Source organism: Columba livia, chromosome 2 (genome assembly GCF_036013475.1).
Source record: "Columba livia isolate bColLiv1 breed racing homer chromosome 2, bColLiv1.pat.W.v2, whole genome shotgun sequence".
Classification (NCBI taxonomy): domain Eukaryota; kingdom Metazoa; phylum Chordata; class Aves; order Columbiformes; family Columbidae; genus Columba; species Columba livia.
The window spans coordinates 118884381-118906706 of record NC_088603.1 but is presented as its reverse complement, the minus strand read 5'-3'; the positions used below and the strand labels follow the sequence as shown (position 1 = coordinate 118906706).

Sequence of the window (22326 nt, the reverse complement as noted above, 5' to 3'; positions counted from 1 at the left end):
TGGTGAACCGCTACAGAACCAACGGTGTAAATCTGCAGAAAACTAGCCAGCTTTCTAAAATGTGCCTGGAAGGCACTTTTCAAGCCCTGCCTGGTTTTGGAAGGAACTTTGACAAAATTGGACCCTCTCCACAAAGTGCTTTGATGTTGATGAATCGGTAAATTCCACCGAAAACTTGTTTAGTCAGAATTTTTCTGACCAGCTCTACTTCCTCCTTCTGCCAAGTCTATTTACTAATTCTCAGGCTTTCTGTGTGGTTCCAGGCAAAGGTTTTCTGCTGGGACCATCATGCCTGCAGGCCCCTGTGCTCAGGGATCTGCAGGCACAGCTAGACACAAGCACTCACCCACTGTGGTCCTCCCTCCCTGTGTCCCCATGGGAGAGCAGCATCGTGCAGCAGAACAGCTCCTAGCCTCCCTCTCTATCCACAGCACGGTTCCATCCAGACCCACGTACCTCAGGATGCTCTGTCATGGTGACTAAAGTAGCATTACCCCCATTTTACAGCGAGAGAAACTGCAGCATAGAGAAATAACCAGTTAGGGAGTGTCACAGAAGCATTAAAAGTAGACTCCCACTCCTGATGCCTGGCACCATATGGAGTCCCAACAGTCGGTAACATCTTTTCACACACTTAGATTCACAGCTACTGTTGTGAAGTTGAGTCCAGTGGATGAGCCTGTGCATAAAACAGGGAGGGTGGCTGGGAGAGAATAGGCCGAGATTGTACTAAACCATTTCCATCCCGGTCTCGCAAAAACAATACATCGCGCTGAGACGAGGTGTTATTGTCTGCTTTTAAGTGTACCCTCCCTTTCAAGTTTTTCTTTCTTAATAAAGTATCTGAGGTCATGCTATTGTCATTAGAGCTTGGCGAGTGCTCAGCAGCTGTCACCGTGGCAGCAGGAGTGTGCCTGGAGCCAGTCCCCTTTGTCACGGCAGCCGCAGCAATGTAAGGAGAAGGGCCTCGCAGGATGCAGGACAATACTGGGAAGGAAAAGGAGGGAATCCTCGACCTTGGGCCAGGGCCTGGTGGCAGACTATTGAACCCTGCGTGTCTCGGCAAACCACAAGGAGTAAAAATTCTTGGAAGCTGCAAAGGTTGCAAGTGAAAACAAAAGATTCTATCGTGTAGGAAATAGAACAAAACGCAGAGAAATTTTGTTTTGTTTTCAGAGATAAAATAAGCAAATAGCACTCTGTGAGGGTCAGGAGTACTGCGCCCTGCGTGCAGCACTCACAGCAGAAAAGCTGGAGTGAATCTGGAAGCAGGTATAAAGGTGCTCCATGGCTTTCCAAATCTTGCACTGTGGGCAAGGGACTCCCTCAAAAAAAAAAAAAATTATGATGATGCTCTCTATTAGAATCTAAAACATAAAATCAGCTATCCAAACAAAACCCCGATGATGTAATACAATAAAATAATTGTCTTTTGAGACCATAGCTGAGGCAGCCGAGAGAAGCAAGTGAATCATGGCTGCTGAGCTTTGCCAGTTGGGCAATCAGAAAAGCCCAGTGTGAGATAACTTGCACCAATGTCCTCACACTTCAGTTAAAGTAAGAGTAAAGGCTGCACCCCTAAGTGGCTGCAGGAACAGACGCTGAGGATGGTGTTATTGATCAGTGTAGTCTGGTTACCTTAATAAATGTTTCATGGTTGACATGTTCGAGCATTTTGTCCCCTTTTTTATTTTTGCTTATATCAGCAACACCCAGAAAAGCAGCCTTGACTAGGATCTGCTTAGCTATTTCTTTCCTGCTCACTTCTCATACGAAGATCCACTCTAGAAATACCAGCAGTTGCTAACCCAAACCTAGTAATCAGTGCAGTCTCCTTTGCATCAGAGTCCTCAGCAAACTCTACATGCATGACTTTCACAACTGTGTGGGTGTTCCTTCAGGACACGGAGTAAAGAAATAAATCATATCCCAGTGAAATTGTCGGTGGAGCTCAGGGCTGGTGGGATGCTACCCAGGCTGCAATTTGGCTGGGATGCCTGGGCCAGCATCCCTGTATTTTGAAAAAATACTGTGGCATTTTGAATAACCGCAAGTGGCCAGAATCTCAGCTTTATTCCTCATCCACAAAAAAATACCTTTTGAAGCAGAAAAGCCCCACAGTGGGTGAGCAGGGCTCACAGTGCCACCTGCTGAAGCACCAGGGCTGCTCAGGGCAGCACCCGGCATCCCTCCAAGAGGCCGAGGAAGTCCTGGCTCCACGGCCATTGCAGCCAGCCTGATACTAGCAATTTTCCTACATGAAAAAAACTCCCCTCAGAAAAAAAAGTGCACCTCGACAGATTGGCGGGGGGAAGGCACAGGGTGCTCTGGGAAGGTGGCAAAGGGATCAGGTTTTGTGATGTGAGAAAGATGCTTGCCTTCCAGCAAAGCTTTGGGTCACAGCAGTCTCCATACCAGCAGCCAGGCTGGTTAATACCCTGAGACAATACAACTTGTTCTTTTTCTTTCTCAGTAATTTCACAGCTTCCAGCCCCTGCTGGAGTCCTTCCCTTCCTTCCTCTCCTCACTCCAGTTTGTGGATCCATTGAAAAAAGATGCTGGTAAAGCTCCCTCATACTTAAAAGGAGGCGGTTAATCGCAACAGTCTAAGGACACGTCTTTTAACCAGCCCCTTTTGCCTTTTTCTCATTCTCTCCCTTGTCAGCATGAGACTGCAAGGAGCCAAAACTTGAAAAAAAAAAGAGAGCATCTGATAGAGTTCCCCCACCTCCCTTTAGTGTTGTGTAATCAGTCACCAGCTCCTAGGAGCTCATATCCAGTAATAGCAGTAGGACAGATCCACATGTTCCCCGACAGCAGGTGCATTATTCTCCTGAGCTATTTCAATCATAACGGCTCCCATGTAGACCGTCCCTCTTTAGCATGATCCCACTATCTGAAAGGATACAAAGCATCCAAAGAAGGGGAGAGTGTCCCTGACGCATTCCATAACAGAGAGGAATGACGCCAGGATGTGAATAAACAGGGCTGGTTTTGTCTAGGCTCAGGTATTGTAAGCCTTTCGAGAGGGCATGATAAAACCTCAAAAATGAAGCAGTAGAGTAAGTATACAGTATCTTCCCTGTGAGGGTAAGCAAATCTCATGCATGATCTACAGAACAAACTAATGCAGGGAAAGGCGACGAGTCCAGTTGGTGGGCAACAGACACTTTACCCAGTCTGAAATTACTTGAGCATCATGTGTTTATGTCCAGGCATACCTACAAGCAAAGGGGTTCATATGGCACTCACAAATCAGCCATTCTTTCCCTTGTACCCTGCTTAACCTTATTTATGCTTAGCATCTTTTCCTCTTTTCTTTTTTTTTTTCACATTACTCGTACAAAAAAGAGAAAAAAATCAGTTTCTCAGCTGCTCATAAACTCTTCTACAACTTTTCTGTAGAGAAGAAACAGAAGGAGGAAGGGACAAGCAAATGTGGCATTGGCTCTGTGACTGCGGTTTTTGTTTCCATAAACCTTAGAGCACAAGAATGCATGAGATATTTACACAAATCTTTCCACAATTCCTGTGGCCTTTGGGAGCATTGCATTTGCATGACTTCACCGCTGTGGCTGGTTTGTGCTTTCTCAGCAGCATTGCCTGCAACAGGGAGCAATCCTGGCCATTCCCAGTAGTTCTCCCTCTCCCACCCTCAGATATGATCACACCAGTGCATGTTTAACACAAGCTATGTTAATGCAGGAGTTCCTGTCCTGCTTGTTGTCCAGTTTCCCATGGATGGTACAGGAAGTTTCCCAGTTCATCTCTTAAATACAAAAAGAGAAAAATGTAATAGTCAGAGAAATTGTCGGTCATTAAGATCTTGAGGGAAATTTCAAGCAATGTGAGAGGGAGGAAGATGCTTCTGAAAGGTTACTGAAGTGAGGTAGAAGCGAGCTGGTCAAATGTGTAATGAAAAACACACAACATAGCCCATCTTTTGCATCAACAGCTCACCTTACTCCTTCCTGCCCTGCATCACAGGATGGTGAAAAGCTGAGTGCCATGGAGACAGCATCTCCAAGCGAGTAGGCTACTGAATAAGAACTTGGCTACTGGGGTCAGTCCTCTGCTGCCCTAACCAGAGACTTCCAGCAATCCCTTTGGTTTGTCTGTATCTAATTTTCTCAGTCTAATAAAGGGATGTTGCTCAACCTTTGCTATCCTTTGACTCAGAGCACAAAAAGTACTGTGTTAGGACCAAGGCATTTTTCTCACTAAATGGGAATACCAAGTCACTCAACACAGGCTGCCAGTTGGGGAAACAAAGCCACAATGTCTACAAGGCAACGTGGTCTTGCCCATCCTCCCAATTGCAGCTGCGACCATTTGGCCGTGGCAGCCTTGGCTTCTTCAGCACTAGTAGATGTCTTGAAAAGGGAGGTTGCATCCTGGGTGTTGGTTGTGGAGGATTTGAGGGAGGAGGCTAGTGGAAGAGAGCACACACCACAATACTTTAGTCTCAGGGCTGTTGTTGTGGCCTTTACAGGGCAGCCAGGTTGCCTGAAACCCTGTTCGGAGCATCTCTCTTTCCCACTCTGGCTGAGCCTGCGGGAGATCCAGTCCAGCAGCAGAACTAAGAGCAGATTCATTTGCAGGAGTTTAACTCTTGATATCAGAACCAGTGTGTAATGACATAAGGCAGAAGCATAACCACAGCCGGCTTGTAAAAATTCAGCTTTGTCCCTCGCAAGTGAATCCATAATTAAAACTGCAACTATAGTCCATTGTATTCATCCAGCAGGAGGACTCACTCCTGCTACCACTTGAGTCAGCAAGTTTCTCTATTTACAGTAATTCTTTACTTTGTCTTTCTTTCATTATTATTAAAAAATTTAAAATTCTTTAATGTCAGCCAAATAGTGTTTCAAATTATATTTTCCAGGAAAAAAAAAAAAAAAAGACAGTTGAGTGTTCAGAGGGGAACACTTAGTTATGTTACAGTTCAGCCTGAGACACTCTGGTGACTCTTAGAACGTGTTGAAATTACAGGTTCATGACGTACACAGTGTTGAAACACCATGTTACTGCAACACTTGGTCCAACACGAACTTACAATTTCAACACTTCCTAGGTCTTTTGTAAAACCTCGTAACTGACCAGAACAAATGTAAATTCCCAAAAAGTCTAAAGCAATGTGCCGTACAATAGCACAGAACGGAAAACCCATTTGATTTCCAGAGCTGCTACTCTTGCACAGGATAATCATTCTCAAAGTATGTTTAATTTGTACAAAAACTGTCATCCAGGATTAGCTGCCCTCCCAGCAAGATATCAGTCTCAAGGCAAGACTGGTCTGATCTGGTATGGTAACACCGGTATTATTCCAACTTGTTAACTTTTTCCTTGGTGTCACAAAAAAATCCAATGGGAAAGTACCTGCCTCAGCCTAAGCAAAGCATATTCATCAGCAGCCTCCAAAATGTGCTGTCCTGGAGCTTAGCAGAGACCATAATAACAAAACGTTAAACACAGGGATAAAACCTTCTTGACCAAAAAGAAGCTGCAATTTAAAAACACAGCAAAATTTGATATTTAAAAATACACCATGGAATTATTTCAAAATACCATTTGTTATACAAGCAGGCAGCAGCGGAGCAGGCAGGATCATGGCTCGCACAGTGTTTGTTTTGAAGACAGGGAGAGTACAGGATTTGTGCTCGACCTCTTCACAGGTTACACTTAGCTCATTCACTTTCATTTACAAAAGAGAAGAGTTTTCACTCAGGGGAGCTGCTGAGAAACAGCTTTATGCCCTGGCTCCTGTAAGCAGCTCAGATCAGGAGACTCCTACACCTGAAGCTAGCTGAGATGCAGCCACCTGGAGCACTTGGCAGGACGGGGCGCCTGGATCCCTGCCCCTATGAGCAGACAGGGGGCCATCCGTGTGTGTCACTACTCAGGGATGGGGAGACAGATGGAGTAAGATGAGCCCTCAGGATGAGTCCAAAAAAAAGCCAGGTCTCATGTGGAGGTTAATAGGGACTGGTGGGGACATTGGTCTGCCAGAGGAGTCCCACCGCTGGCATGTACCCTCTTCAGCACTTACACAAAGCATCCTCCAATAATGGAGATGAAATGGGAGTTTTATCAATATATTTCCTTTTGTTTACCTGGCTCTGTTCTGAATATTTAATGATAATTTTAGTACTTGGGCAGTTGGGAAGGGGTAAAACAATAACCACATTGTGTGTATTGCGCTGTAAATATATAGCCCCCTACATACCAGTTTGGGTTTCTCCACATCAGTCAAGGCTGGAATAACAGCAGAAACAGCAGTTTTGGTGTTATATACAACCACAGTCCTCATTTATTTTTAGAGAACATAATTTCTTAAGATAGCAGAGAGCTTACTTGGAAAATCATGATAAATTATAATAGCCTCTCTTCTCTGTGACTTCTTACAGAAGCTGCACTTTTTTGGACTGCTGCAGTGTGCTGCATACTAGGAAGAAGGTACTTACGATAGGATTTATTTGTAGCTGGGAGCCAAAATACATATTGCCTTAGACGAGAGTCGGTATTATCACAAAGAGCCATGCTGACTGGGGTTTAATGAAATTGGACCTAGGTGTCAGATTTTAGCTTGGTAAAGTTAGCAGCTGGGATGAATTGGACCAGAAATGTGCTGTGTAACAGGATTTCACTGGAATCCTTGTGAAAAAAAAAAAAAGGTGGGATATGTCACGCTAGCAGTTGACAATGTAGCTGCAACACTAAACATTAAATAAATAAATTCCATACGTAACACAGGCACAGAAAAACTTTTCAGGAAAGCGCCTCAGAGCTGCATAGCCTTGCGCCTATAAATCTCCATTAAATCAGTTTGAGTGGGGCGAGTGTTAGAGACAGAGCTGCCAGAAATAGCTCTTTTCCTGCAAGATGTAGAAAAGATTACAGCTGAGATTGAGACGGCGGGGTGGGGAGGGAAGGCAGGGGAGGGGTCGGGGGGGAAGAGAGGCAAAGGAGTTGAGCTGGAGGAGGCAGGGGAGCTGTGAAAGGCATCTCATAAAAGTCCCATTTGTTGGAAGGCTGCAGGAAGTGGAGGCAGCTTTGGCACACGTGTCCATGGTGCTAAATTAACTGTTAACACAAATAATCAAAGTGCAAGGCCCATCAAGCCGCTGGCGCCAGCAAAATGAGGGAGCGGCCAGGTCAGCGCTGCCTCTCGAGTGGGGTGACGAGCAGGTGGAGACCAACCAGGGACTCGACAGGATGGAAGTGCTTACAGAACACACTGACAGAGGAAAACACCGCTGCACTCCTGCTTTCCAGCTATTGTGTGCAGAGCTTCTTCTGTGTGTATTTTTATTTTGCATTTATTTATTGTATTTCATGTAATTTTTTTTCTATTTCATTTTATTTCTTTTTTTTTTTTTTTTTTCTCATTACTCTTTTTTCAGCACAGCACTGCAGTTGAGAGGTTGGACACCCCAGGGCGGGTTATAGCACAGCTCAGCCTTTATTTGGCAGCAGAGATGGAGGAACAGCTGAGCAGGACAAAGGAAGAGTTATCAGGCGCAAAAGCACCAATTGCCCTCCAGCACTACCCTTCGGAAGGAAAAAAAACTGCTCTTCAGAAAGAGATGCTGAAAAGCAATATGTAGGCAGGGGTATTACGACTTGCTTTGTTCTCTCTCCCTTTTGAGGAGACCACAGCCCCATTCTTTACTGCAGATACAATGCAGATATTTGGCAGGTATCATGGCAATGCAGCCGCCCCAGCAGTAGGATTAGACTTGTAAGCAAGCAGGACTGCTCCTACAATCATATTTTGACATTCTGAGGTTCACTGAAAGTCTCAAATGATCTCATTGTATTGTGCTGTGGAAACAGAAATTGCTCCATCAACCCCACTCTGCTCTTGGTGGGACAGCTGTGTGGAAAGGCTGCCCAGTGAGCGGCTTCCACTGCATCAAAATATTAATAGTAGGAGTCCTGTGCTGGATTCATCACCTGCTTCACTCAGCTTCCTGACACAAGACAGCTGTAAACCCACTTTAACTGCCCAGTAAAGCCAGGTTTACAATCATTTTGCACAACTAAAGCACTGCAAAGCAATCACAGAGCAATGGTGAATCAGGCCCTGGTGTTACAAGGATCTTTCACTTCCTTGCTCAGGTGCGATACATACAGCTAGAGACTATAATAAATCACATACGTATCATATACATGCAATATGTACATACATATTTACATCACATGCTTTGGTTTCATTTGGTTTTTGTTGGATATACATGTATTCTCTACAGAGGCAGCTATAGACACACATATTCACAAAAAAATAAAAAAAAAAAAAAAGCACTTGCAGTTAGAAGATGTTACAATAGAAAGCAGGTATCATAGACTGGCATAAAATATGCTCCAGTAAACAAAACCCAGAAATGAGCATTCACCCTGAATCAAATTACTTATGATTGTCATTACCTATAATATATAATGAATAATATGACACAAAAAGGTACCATTTTGGTGAGGATACACATCTTCAGAGCATCTAAACAACCTTAATTAGACTTTGACTCATAATTGAAAGTAAAAAAATCTCATGTATTCTGAAACTATTCTCATTAAATTTATCACAGCCAAGACACAGCAAAATGCCTGTTAAAAATATGGGGGAGGGTGTATATTCTTATCACAGGGCATAGCAATTGTTTTTAGTGAAAAAGTTACTAATAACTAAAATTACAAAAAAAAAACCACCATCATTAAGTGTGGGAGTAATATTCACACATATCCTAGAAACAAGATTTTAGTGAGGTTTAAATTTGTAGAAATTATATGTAATCTTCCCTGTATTCCATAGGGTCACTTTGACATTTATCAGATAGAATGTCTGTGGTAGATTCAAAGATGTATCACAGTTCTAACAGAACTGTCGATGAGTGCCTTTAATATAGGAGATCATCCCTAGCTAACTTTGTAAACTTTAGCTGAACCATAACCAGCTGTGTGATCTGTACAAAGAACACTCAGGATATTTAGCAGCAGACATCAGATGTGATCCAAGGAGCAGGTATAAAGATAATTTGCTCATAAGTCAGTTAGATTTGTGTAGACTTTTACAGGACAGAAAAATGTAAGATCTCTCAGGAAAATAAATAGGGAGAGAGACAGAAAAACAGAGACAGAGAAAGAAACAGAGAAAGAGAAAACAATACTGTCACAGGCCAAAATTACTTATTATTACCCTTTGCCCCCTTCTTGATAAGGGTTAAACCAACTTCACTGAAACCTTCCATGTGTAAAAGTCAACTTGACACAGACAGGAATTTTCTACAAGGGGGTTGGGCAAAGTTACAAAAAAATGAGAGTTGTGACTTAAACCAGAGGTTAGGTGGCCCCTGTTGTACATGTGGCTATCAGGTTTACCTCTATGGACACATTATGGCCCCCCTTAAAGACTCCATTGTCTGTGGGCAGGTGGGTGGGCGGGTGGGTGCTCACGTGTGTCAGTGACAGCAAGTGCTATCACAGCTACCAAATTAATGGAAAAGTTATATTTACTCTAAAAAAATGGAAGCCAAGCACTTCCTGAGTAGGCAGGAAAAAGGTAATTGCAAATTTTAGAGAATAGAAAATCTTCGTTAATTGCAAAAAAAAGTTAGAAGAAAAGTCCATTAAACAAAATGTGTATGATCAAAAGCCCCTTTTCTGACGCTAAGCCAAGTTAGAGAAAGAATTTCATTGTTACAGTTTGATAAAAACTATTGAAGATACAAAGAAACCAAGTCAGAAAAACAAAGTTCCAGACATAAAGATGAGATCGCTCCAAACACATCAACACTGAGTAAGAGCTAACTTGGCTCCTGTCCTACAGCTCATAAATCCAGCCAAAATTTGTTATTAGAGTTTTCAGAGTATATTATAGTTAGCGCTAGCTGTGTAATGTTTAGCATAGTCAGTTGAATGTCTACCCCTTCTCTAACACGCCTGTTGGTAAAGATGCCACAAGCCTTGGGTCTGGGATTCCCTGTGTCCAAACCTTAGGGTAAGGCTGTGATGGCACTTGTCTCCATTCTGTGGCTCCTGCTGCTGGTGGGACCTGCTGAAGCATGCCACTGCTTCATCTGGGTTTCCTTCCGATGAATACTCTGGAATGAGAGGAGCAGTCCAACATGAATTTGGGACATAACTGAGCCAAACCCCTGTGAGAAAGGATGGGCATGGAGGCAAGTAGATTTCCCGCTAAGTAATGCCTCACACACTACTATGCTAACTGAGGATCCCAGTACTGATTTAAGCTCATGTGATAGAAAAATGACCCCCCTGCGCGTCACTGCATTTACATATTTATATTCCCAAATTGTCTGTCTTCTAACTGTTGTGAAGGGTTTTCTCTTCCCCACTACTCAAAGCAAAGACAACAAGAACAACACTTCTGAGTGAGAGAAGTGAAACAAAAATTCCCACTTCTCTTTAGAAGGACCTTAGACAAAATAATTCAGGAGACTGGTGTAGATCCAGACTGGGAAGGAAACTAATCACTCCTTAACACATAGGAAAGTATGTCTTGGAGCCTGAAAGAATCAAGGTCAGATAAAAGGGGAAAGTGAGCCTGGGCCCATTTGAAAAGCCTTACCCTGGGGTTCAGAGGCTTTTTTATTAACTAACATCTAAACATCAGGAACCCTCCATCAACATCTGTGTGTGAAAATCACAGAAATTCTCATTGCATCCATTTCTTCTGTTCTTAGGAGGACTCGAAATATCCAGAATAGGAAATATCAATGCAGTGAGACATCCAAAACTGTAACAAAAAAAAAAAAAAAAGGAAGAAAGAAGCAGCAGCAGTAAGAGTTTACCAGAGACAGAGAAGTGGGTGGGAAGACACAGATAAAGTATTCTGTGCAGAGGTACATTCTTCCTGCTCCTCGTATGTTTAAATCATTTATGTGCACCTTTTGCAAGCTCAGTTCTAAACTCTGAAGAACCCCGAGTTGTAACTGGAGAATGTGCAGTATAATGCAATGAGTACATTTGGGAATGAAATGTGATTTGGTCCTTATCTTCTACACAAGTGAAGAACATCTAGTCTGTGCAACAAGAGAATTACAAGTCCCATATGACACCAGCATTGTGTAACATCCACCCCTAATGAAAGGTCTTACATATAATCACTGGAAACCAAGTTCCTGAAGTACAGGAGTGCATGGACTGCAGAATTGGTTATCACAATTTGGGATGCAAGCCATCTACCAATGCACTCTCTCATGTACAAACAAAGTGCAGTGGTTTTCTGCTGCTTATTTCTGTGTTTAATTTCATTCAGTGATTTTCCAGGCAGTATCAGTGAAGCTTCTTCCTCCACAGGGTACTACAAGACCAGTGGCCTCCTCAAACCCATGCGTGTTAAAATTGGAAAGTCAATTCATACAACACACCATTTAATGCAAAGAGATTTCCAGATCTAGTTCCAAGTGAATATCTGATGGCTTCATTCTGACACAGCATCGTGCACCATCACTAGCTCAGACCCTACAAGCAGTAATCACGTTAGCACTGTGTGGTAGCAAAGCAAACTAGTCCTGAGTTCTTTGCCCACCCCCCAGAAGGTCTAATTATCTCAGATGTAGAGCTATACTAAAGCTTTCAGATCCTGAGCTAACTCATCTGATAGTGGTTCAGGGATCTCTACATGGTTTTACGTTAGAGATATGCATTTTCATACCCCTGCCCCTTCTTACAGCCATGACTGCCCATAAAAGCAAAGCTCCATGGGCATAATCAAATTGTCAGATAATAAATCTAAGAACACTGAGAGGTCTGACAACAAACCTCCATCTATGCAATTCACATCCATGTGGTAACAGTATAAGCATGTATCTTATTTCAGCAAGTTAATGTAAAGCTTATTTCTCCAATTTAGTTTTCTCACAGCAAAGATGAAGTGACACTAACACACCTGTACCAGTCCAGTACTGGAGATACAGAGCAGTTAGAACCTTTAGCTGATACAGAGAGAGGCAAGAGCCAAAGTGAGATAATCACAAAGTAGTTCCTGTCCCAGCATAGACAGGGATACAGCCCAGGGTATGCTCAGTTAAGTTTTTATTTCCCCCAGGTTCTGTCAGACTGTGAAATGTATTTCCCACAAAAAACTTGAAAACTGTTTGTATTTGATCCACAGCCTTCAATGAACATGCAGGAAAGCATAGCAGAATGGATTTGGTGAAGAAAGTTTTCCTGTTGTTCCAAAATGGGTTAACAAACACAGGCTACAACTTTCACAGAACTTACAGTTCACAGTTTGGCCCCATATCAGTACACAGAATGAAAAGTGAACTTGATTTAACTTTGACTTCTTGTGTCTTCAGCAGAAGACCAAGAAAAAAATGGTCCCTGAGAACGGTCACTAAGACGCTGTTTTCTGGAGAACTGGCTAACATGGCTATTCCTGTGGGGTTTCAGAAAGGCTGACTGCAAACCACCATTTATTTTATTTCCATCTTCAAAACAGGCAATTCTCAAACTACTGACAAGCAAACCCAAGAACTCCTTATTTCATAACCTAGGTGTCCACCTACACTAACCTCATGTGGTTTGCTGCCTTTGGTTTCCAGGCTACATGTGATCCTGGACTCACACAATAGGCAATACTTAATATTGCCCAAGTGGCCCTAAATAATCCTTTCATTTTCAGTTGCCATTAATCCATGAAAGGAAAGAACATGCTGCCTGAACTAGCACTTTCTCAGTTTGTTCTATCATCAACTGTTTTGTTCTCAATGGAATTGCGCACAAGCAGTAAAGATAGCTACACCAGGAGAGGAGGAAGGGAGGGAGGAAAGAGGCTTATTACTCCTGAGGAATTTTCCTCTTTCCTCAAAGTTTTCTGCATGATATAGCTTCTCTTTTCATTGCCCAGCAGGGAATCCCAGAGGCCAGAGGTAAATTTTCCCTTTGGTCTTAGAGCGTACATGATGGATTCTTGTTTTAAGAAGAGGTTATTAGTTGTTTGCTCTTGAGTATTATATCATCACCATTACAGCAAAGCTGGTCTCATTCTAAATTTTGTTTATTCTTTGGCGCACATGAGATATCTTGGGTTACACAGCTAACATCCCTTTATGCACCAAAGTCAATGAAAACCTTTCCATTGGCTCCAGTGGTGCCAGATGAAAAGTTGCAAAGGTGCTGAAAAAATGATCTCTGAGGGGCTTAATTCTGTTTCCACTGGTAAAATTCCCTCTGACTTTGGCGGGAATTGTTTTAAGTCCACTGATTTAAACAATTTTTTAGAAACCATTAAAATATTCAGTTATCCTTCTGCTTGATAAGGAATGCTCATAGATTTTGAGGTCTGTTTATGTCCGACCTTGTTAACAGAAATTATCACTTTAAAGTATCTTGGCTACAGTATATATTTTCACTACTTCTACTATAGTTCGTATAATTTACTGTAGAAATAGCAAAAGATGCATTATTTAGAAGAGGTATCCAGGTAGGGGCAGTATCTAGTTAAATTTTTAAAACATCATAGACCTTCCAAATTCTTGATAAATAATGGAACACTGCTGATCCTGATCAGAAATTTCACCAGTGAGGGCTTGTACCTATCTATTACCTTATACATCCATATTCAGCCCCATTTTTATCTAAGTTTCACAGTTTGGGAAAACGTAACCTGGTCTCATCTCAGTACTTAACTTCCCAAGGCTCATACAGCAAGCAAAAGGCTCCTTTTATGTTTTTCCAGTTTTGTAATAACACTGATGTGCAGAAAAAGATCCATTATTCAAAAAGACTTTGTAGTAGCCATGTGCATGGATTAAATATTATTTTTAACAATTTATTTTTTCAGTAAGTTTTTGCTTATTATAATAACTTCAGATATATTATCATGCACACAGAAAATCAATCTTCCATATACCTAGGGTCTGGGGAGGAGGTGCTTTATTTTGTTGACGTTTTTGTTGTTGTGCCTGAAGGATTATTTTTCCTGTCCCAAAATAGTTTGTGTTATCATGTATTAACTTCAACAAGTTCAAGAAACTACAACCAGAAAGCTCTCAATGTTCAAAGAAGAAAAAAGGCACCTTTTATCTTATCTGTTGCACACATACTTTTAATTTTGAGTCTGACATCATTGCTGGCAAAACCTTCCTAGTTAACAGAGAACTAACAAGTTCCCTACAGCAATGAGTTTCAAAAAGTAAACTTGCAGAATCTCTGTTTACAGATGTCAGCATCGAAGAGTTTGAAAATTCAGAGTGTTACCTGATATTTCTCAGAATACTGACTTCAACTTTCCAATCCCTACTGCTTCGTCACCTCTGTTAGCTCTGGAGACAGAGGGTGAGAACTCCAATACAAACAACCAGGTTTACTTTGTAAAGAGTTTCAAACCCGAATACAATTAACACCAACCAAACTTGCTCTGTATACTTGATAAAATTAATGTACCCTTCAGTTCTGCTCCCACCACCACACTCTAGGACTGAAGATTCCCATATTCCAATACTTTAATTCATAATGCACAAGAGAAGTGAAATACAGGTTCTTGAAAAAGAGATCTAATTTTCCAGAAATATTTCAGCAAGTATTTTAAGATGTTTTACACATCTCTAGGTTTGCCACTTGCACTCAAGCAGGATCTACCTATGACAGTTACTCGCTTGGATAGACTGTCCATATTTATTAACCACCTAATTTTTGCAGTGAATGTCAAGTATTGATGCCTGATATTTGTGAATATTTCTTTCCACAGAAAAAGGGTTTGCAATGCCTTTGAATTTTCTTTTCAAGGTTAGTGGGATGAGGTCATTACGGGAAATCTGTGTCGTTTTAGGCACAACAGAGCACTCCCATCTGCTTTCTCGTTTTGCACCATATTCCTGTTCTCACACAGGTAATGCATACCACAGGAGCCAACAGCCAAATACGCCTGGTGTGTTTACATCCCAGCAGATGTTTGGCCAAAATTTTCAAATGTGAGCACCTGCCATAAGACAAAAAAGAAAACAAAAACAAACAAACAAAAAACCCACAAACAAACAAACAAACAAACAAAACCACCTACTTAAGTGCTCAGATCATTGGAGGTGCCAGCAAGCAATGACAAGATTATATCTTATGCTGTTCCTTTAGCTCCAAGACAACCCTGTGCTCGCTTCTACCCAGGGCTAAGGCAAAGCAGAAACACTCACACCCAAGCCAGCCAAGACAGAAATCACAGCAGCCTCCGGGGCAATAGGGATGGCAGCAGAGCAGCAGGTGTTCAGCTCTTCCTCTCCCACCCCACCACAAAAGCTCAGTTTCTGTCTTTTTTTTTTTTTTCTTAGGGTTATTCATGCTTCATCTTGACTTCTTGTTTGTTTGTTTTGAGAAAGAACAAGGCAACAGCCTTGCCAGGGCTTCAAATAATGCCATTCCATGCCCCAAGTGGGAAGGAACTGGTGAGTGGGTTGGAGAGGGAACCGTTCAGGGAGGAGGGGAGGGGTGAGGGGCTGCAGACAGAAGGGAGCAGCAGGGTGGTTGCCACTGGGCCCCTCGAGGCCATTTCACAAGCTCTCCTGCTCTCTCCAAGCACCATGACCTTCTCTGGGTATTAAATAGGGTTGTTTTGTTTTCTTCGAGCTAGGATGATTCTTGCCACGTATTTGATATTAGAATCTCTCTCTAGTGGTTTGCAAATATTTGATCCCCTAGGGCTTGTGATGCTGGATCCACTAATGATTCACACAATGGCATTAATGTCATTCATGGATGAAACCACATTTCCTTACCCTACAGGGTGAGAGCGAGATGGGAAGACCGTGGCTAACATTAGGAAGGGACTGGGTGGGAAACAAAAATTGAAGTATTCAGGTCAAAAGACAGTGGGTGGCTAAATAAAAATCCGTGATTTCTGATCATTTTGGAGGTGGGGTGAACAATAGAGATTTCACCCTCAAATGCCAGAGGACCCAGTACTAAAAAAATAGACAATAAATGACCCCCCAAGTGAGCAATTTAAAACCATTCTCTTTGAAAACAGTTCTTGAAAACAAGTTGGCAGAACAGTTAGATCTCCCCACAGCAATGCATCATGAGATCACGTACAAGGAAACAGCAGAAGTATCAAAGCATGCTTTACTAGAGCATGCCCTTAGCTGCTCTGCTCTCTTAAGACAGGCAGCCCAGGATAGCGCCTAATGGCAGAGGCTGTGTGAGGACCTGGGAGACATTGCCAGCCCAATGGTCGCTCAAGTCCTTCTTGCCTTCGAGTGGGAAATGGGGCTTTTAATTTTTAATTATTTAAAATAATCACAGCAGACTGAAAGGGGAAACTTACATTTAATTGCTAATGTGCATGCAAATTTTGAAGGAACATTTCACACACTCATTTCAAGGGGAGCTGCCACCAATAAAAGGTATGAGGCAGGTGAGAAATAACACAGGAATGTAGGAAACAACAGCTTCCAGGAGGACAGAGGGACTGAGCCAGCCAATTGAGGCTGGCATTCAGGAACATCTTTACCCAGAACACAAAAAGAAGGCTGAAACAAAAGTAAAGGACTAAAAAAAGAAGTGCATCAGAATTGTCTGCCTTGGAGGGGATTCTGAGAGCACCAGAGCAATCAGCTCAGGAAGCCATGCCAGAGAAATTTCCAGCAGAAAGGTCTGTTGGAAGGCTGGGACAGACCTGGATGACTCAGAGGGCCTTCCCAGCTCTGGGCTGGAAGAAAGAGAAAAGACTTCCAGTTCCTCACAAGAAAAGAAACAACACTTGGATCAGATACCAGCCTAATAACCAAGGTGCACTTTTTGTAATCTTGAAATGTCCAGACTGAGAAAATAGACATTGTTCACTGAGCAACAAAACACAATAGTTGTCAGACAAGGGGCTTGCATCTTGATTTGCAGATATAATTTACACACAGGAGAGTCTCAGCTCCAGCTTCGGTTTTGTGGGTGCCAATCCTACCATTTAAGGATTTGATCTCGGAGACAGCTACTCCTCTGAGCCACACCACTGACGTAATTTCCCCATGAAGTCCCCTTACACCCACAAATCAGGTGCTGAAATCCCTTTGCGGGATAGTAAAAATGCTGGCACAACTAACTGCCAATGTGAAATTATTCCTGAAAATGAGAGGGACAGGTCAAAGCCCCTTTAAAAAAACAACTCTTGGTGGCTATGCAGAAAAAGGATTATGTTATGCTTAGCTAGTGCGTGGGTGTAGAGAACAAGGGACAGAGACAGTCTTCCTCGGTACGCCCTCCCCGCAGCCCTTTGCGAGACAGAATATATAAGCAATATTTCAACCTCAAATCCACAAACAGATCAGGATACACTAGAGGAGAGAGAGACTGATTTCTTCTTTTTTAATAAAAGGTAGGATTAGGAAAAGACGTAGGTGGGGAAGGTGTAAAACAAGCAGGCAGTCAGTCCTTACTCAGCTCTCCTCTTATATTCATGGCTCTGAAAAGCGGACAAGCCTTAGGAAGAAATAAGACACATGGCTGTGGGTAAAGGGGGGGAGGAATTAGAAACTGTAATTCAATCTAATATTTGAGGCTTGGCAAATGCACCTATGGGATTTCATGAAAACCCCCGAATCTTTTTCATTTTGGAGCAATTAACCAGATCCCAGCATCGCTGGCTCCAGTGAGCCGCTTAGCTCTCTGTTTTATTACCCATTTCCTTTCCCCCTCGCCAGCACTAGCTCCCATCCTCGCACTTGGGGGAAAAAGAAAAAGGGGGGGGGGGGAAAACCCCACACTGTTACAATGCCACAAAGGGGCCACCACAAACAAGTGCCAGCCAGTGCATTTCAGAGCAAACACAGAACACACATAAATGAGGCTCACATTTGGATTAAAACGCTGTTGTGTTCAGGCATTTATGTGTGGCATAATTAAAAACATCCAGCCGTAATTTAATAGTTCCCACCAAGCACAGACATAAAGTCTAGCGATTTTTTCCCTCTGCATATTTAACCCTTAGAGACAGAAGGAAGAGGAGGCGGGGGGCAGAGGGAGGGAGCAGGAAGTCAGGGAGAGACAGAGATCTTTTGAACACATTTTTTTCCCGTTCTTTTGTGTTACTCTACTTTGCTTTTTACCTTCCCTGATCTTTTCCTTCTACAAAGAAAAAGCAAATATCTTCTGGATGCTACAGAAATAGGAATCACGTTCAGATAACATTTCTGTAGCTCAACAGCAGTGCAGCTGAGTACGGGCTCCTCAATTTGCAGAGGATAACATCTGTAGCTGGATGCACTGATTCACAATTTGTGAAGATGCCAAATTTTTTAGGCTTAAAAATCAGCTACTAAAAAGACAGACTAATTTCACCACCATTACTCACCCCGAGTACAGTCCTTCTATTCAGACTAGCCCTTCCAAATCAAAGGCAGCAGTGACAGGACTAAGCGCAGCGTTAGGACAGGAAGGATAAATCAGCATTCGCAGCACTAGCTGAGCACCCCGGACACCAGGCTGGGTTCAAGTTCCTGTTCTGCCACATTGCTGATTTTCAGAGAGACACCTCTAGGGGCAGTTTCAAAAATGCCCAGCAAACAGCTATTAAAGTGAGGCACCTGAGTAAAGTTCCATTTGTACCTCTGGAAATCTGAAGGTTTTAAAGTTTTTCACCTCTTAGCATGTCAATTCCCTACCAGCAGATCTGGGGTGACAACATTTTCCTCCATCCCAAAGTATGTTACAAACAGAAATATATTAAAGATCGGGACATGCTTAAATCCCACAGCAAGGAAGGAAGTTAATAAAGAGTAGAAAATCTGCTTAGATTTATATTTCTAAATGCTGTAGTCTTCATTCAGGCAACAACCCATTACCTTGACTCAGCTGCACAGCAGAACTTTGCTTGAGCAAAGAAGACAGAATCCACCCTTATTCTGGAAGAGTGAAAACTGAAGGAAATGTTCTGCATAAATTCACAATCAACTGTGTCCCAGTTGTGTATATAACAATTAGTCAAGGACCTTAAATCTATTGGTCTCCAGAGACAGAAGAGTACCTATGCATATAAAAACTATATAATATTTCTATCACTAGCTGTTCAGCTTTACTCTTTAAACATGTTCCTGCTCAACACAAGGTACATGCAGAAATACAGAGACCAGAGAGGAAAAGGACTTCCAGAGCAGTACTGTAAAACAGAAGAAACTGAAACACGAGCCTCTTCTGTGCCTATAACTTTAAATGTTAAGATCATTGAGTCCTTTCTTCAGCTTTTCTTCACCACATCCATGTTAATATCCACTGGCATGAAAACTTGGGCAAAGTATATGTCAATCTTGTTATCCTGAAGAATAAGAGAAAGCATCTAACCTATCCACTCTGGATTATGAAAGCCAGCAATGCTGTGAACTTGCCCCAGATAGGTCAGGAAGTCCTGGTGCTTAATTGTAAAGTAGAAGTCCAGTGATGCTCATAGAATGGTTCATAACTAACATATAGGGAAAATATATGGGAAAGACAGCTCTCTAAAATATATAAAATAATGACTTCAAGAAAATTATGACCAGCTCATAGATATCTTGCTTTTATTTTATGCTTGTCAACAGAAGATAATACATCAACTTCATTCTGAAGGATTTCCTCAGCTGTGCTACCAGGTAAGAACCACTGCTGTCAGTGTCAGCTACCGTCGTACTGTTGGTGTAGCTAACTAACCACAACCGAAGGGTAAAGGAAAGGACTGTCCAGTTGTTACAGCAACAGCTTTGGACGTGTAAATGTAGGATCACAGAATCACACAGGAATTCAGGTTGGAAGGGACCTCAGGAGGTATGTTCAGCTGCTGTGAGGTAAGCCTGAGTTTACATACAGACCGGGGAATGAGAGGCTGGGGAGCAGCCCTGTGGACAGAGATCTGGGTGTTCTGGTTGATGGCAAGTTGAACATGAGCCAGCATTGTGCCCTGGCAGCCAAGAGGGCCAACCGTGTCCTGTGTGCATCCAGCACAGCATTGCCAGCCAGGCGAGAGGGGTGATTGTTCCACTCTGCTCTGCACTGGTGCGGCCTCACCTGGAGCACTGGGTGCAGGTCTGGGCACCTCAATATAAGAAGAACATCAGACTATTAGAGTGTGTCCAGAGGAGAGTGACAAAGATAGTAAAAGGTCTCAAGGCGAGATTTATAAGGAACAACTGAGGTGACTTGGCTTGTTCAGCCTGGAGAAGGCTGAGGGGTGACCTCATCATGGTCTACAGCTTCCTCAAGAGGGTCAGCAGATTGGGAGGTGCTGATCTCCTCTCTCTGGTGGCCAGCAACTGGGCACGAGAAAATGGAATGAAGCTGTTCAGGGGAAGTTCAGATTAGATATTAGGAAAAGGTTCTTCACTGTGAGGGTGGTCAGTCACTGTAACAGACTGTCCAGGGAAGTGGTCATGGCACCAAGCCTGTCAGAGTTCAAAGGATGTCTGGATGATGCTTTTAGTCATATGGTTTCTTTTTAGGTAGTCATGCAAGGAGCAGGGAGTTGGACTTGATGATCCTTGTGTGTATGTTCCAACCTGAGGTATTCTATGATTCTAAGTCACTCAGGTATATCCACTTTGTGCTTCAGAGCACCAAAACACTGACACCTCTGACCTCCTGAGCACTGTTTCAGTGCAGTGCGGCACAGCGTGGTGCAGAGATGTGGAGAGAGGTGCAGAGATGTTGTCACTCAGATCTGGTGGCAGGACAGCCCTCTGGTCCCAGCACATCTCAGAGAAGCATGGGTTTCTTCTTAGGAGGGTCAGTTAACCTGGCATAATGTGACACTGATGCAAATGTATTGCTCCTGGCTCCACAGTCATTACTACCACCTCTGTTCTCCATACCTGTAATGCCCATATACTGTTTCCTCTCTGCACTTCCCCTTCTCAAAAATAAAGCCTTGTGAGCTGCTGTGAGAAAGAACTAAATTCAAGATTCTGACGGCCTGCTTTCCAAACAGGAGACTCATGTAGGTGCCCAAGACAGATAGCTGTGTGGGAGGAGGTTAGGTAAATAAGTTCCAAATGAAATCCCACAAACTGTGGCTCAGGACTACTGAAGCATTGGTTTTGATTGCCACTTTATTACCGCCTTTATTGCCTCTCAAATAGATTGCAGAGAGCATGGCATGCCAAGAGAGAAGAATGAGCCTCCCTGTCCTAGTAAAATCATGGGTTTCTTCCAACTAGAAATCCTAACCCTGATCTCTTTTTATATAAATAAAAGTCAGAGCAGGTCTTGCACTGTAGCAATTTCTTACAATGTCATTTTAAAAGTGCTCTGCTGCAAACCTCTCTGCAAATGAAAACAATACGTCTTCCCAAGGCATCCTGCAGAGTGTGTAACTTTTCAGGCAAGGTGGGAGTGGGTGATGCTGAAATGAAGATGGAACAGGGTGACACAGTACACCAGCACTTCACGAGATCTGTTTTCTGCATACTGACTCTTACTAATGAGAAAAAAGCTCCGCTGTGCCTTAAACATCACAAAATCACAGACGAGTACAACTAGCTGATGACGTCTGCCGACAGCGCTTTTTTTCTTTCTCTGTACCTCCATGCTAAGCAGTGAGTGCTGGGCTTCAGCAACACACGTAACATGGACTGATGACATGGAGGCACCCAACCAGCTCAGCAGCAAATCTGCCAACCTGCTGCTTTTGGCGTTCTGCCATATTGATGAAGTTCCAAGCAGACAGTGCACGACAATAATGTTTTACGTTGCAAGATATTACTGTCATAAAGTTTCCTGAGTAAAAAATATTTGAAAGGCACTAAAAGTGGAGAGAGTCACAGAATGAAGTTTTTATGCCTGACTGAGTCAATACTGATGCTGAGATTCTAGCCAGTCCTAGCAAAAAAAAAATATTTTGTCTTAGTTTCAATAATATGGGCAAAATGGAAAGCTGCCACCTTTCCCCGACGGCTATTCTGCTTTACCTTCCACGCACCTTCACCATCCACCATCATTTTAATGTATTAGACTGAACCATATACTTAGTACTATAAAGGTGCCAACAATGTTAAAAATAAAGAAAAGAGCAATCATATCTGTTCTATGCAGTTTATGTCACTGTGGCAAGCCAACATCACCCTGATGAGAAGCACTTCTATCACACAAGCTGAACCAGTAAGCCCAGCTAACCTAAAGACGTCAGTAACAAGATCTCATCATGTAACTCGCTCACTGCTCCAGAAATCTGTATCACCACCAAAACGCAACCACTGCTGGACTGGAAGTCGTCAACTGACTCATGTCTTGCTGCACAATGGTTTCTGTGGGACACAATTATAGCCAAGAACTCTGCAACAAACCACTACTCTTAGGAAAAAGCACAGCGGCATCTTTAATGTCGTCACAGAGCAGATGGGGACTGGGAGTCCA

The 22326-nt window shown here is 42.8% G+C and overlaps 1 long non-coding RNA gene across 4 annotated transcripts in view; it reads right to left on the bottom strand.

Annotated features, from left to right (window-relative positions):
- Nucleotides 1-18499, bottom strand: part of LOC110359098 (uncharacterized) — an 85599-nt gene extending 67100 nt beyond the window's left edge. For all 4 annotated transcript variants that reach the window (XR_010470557.1, XR_010470558.1, XR_010470559.1 and 1 more), the window contains exon 1: nt 18302-18499. This is a non-coding gene — a long non-coding RNA (uncharacterized LOC110359098). The remainder of the gene's footprint in view (nt 1-18301) is intronic.
- Nucleotides 18500-22326: the final 3827 nt, after the last annotated feature.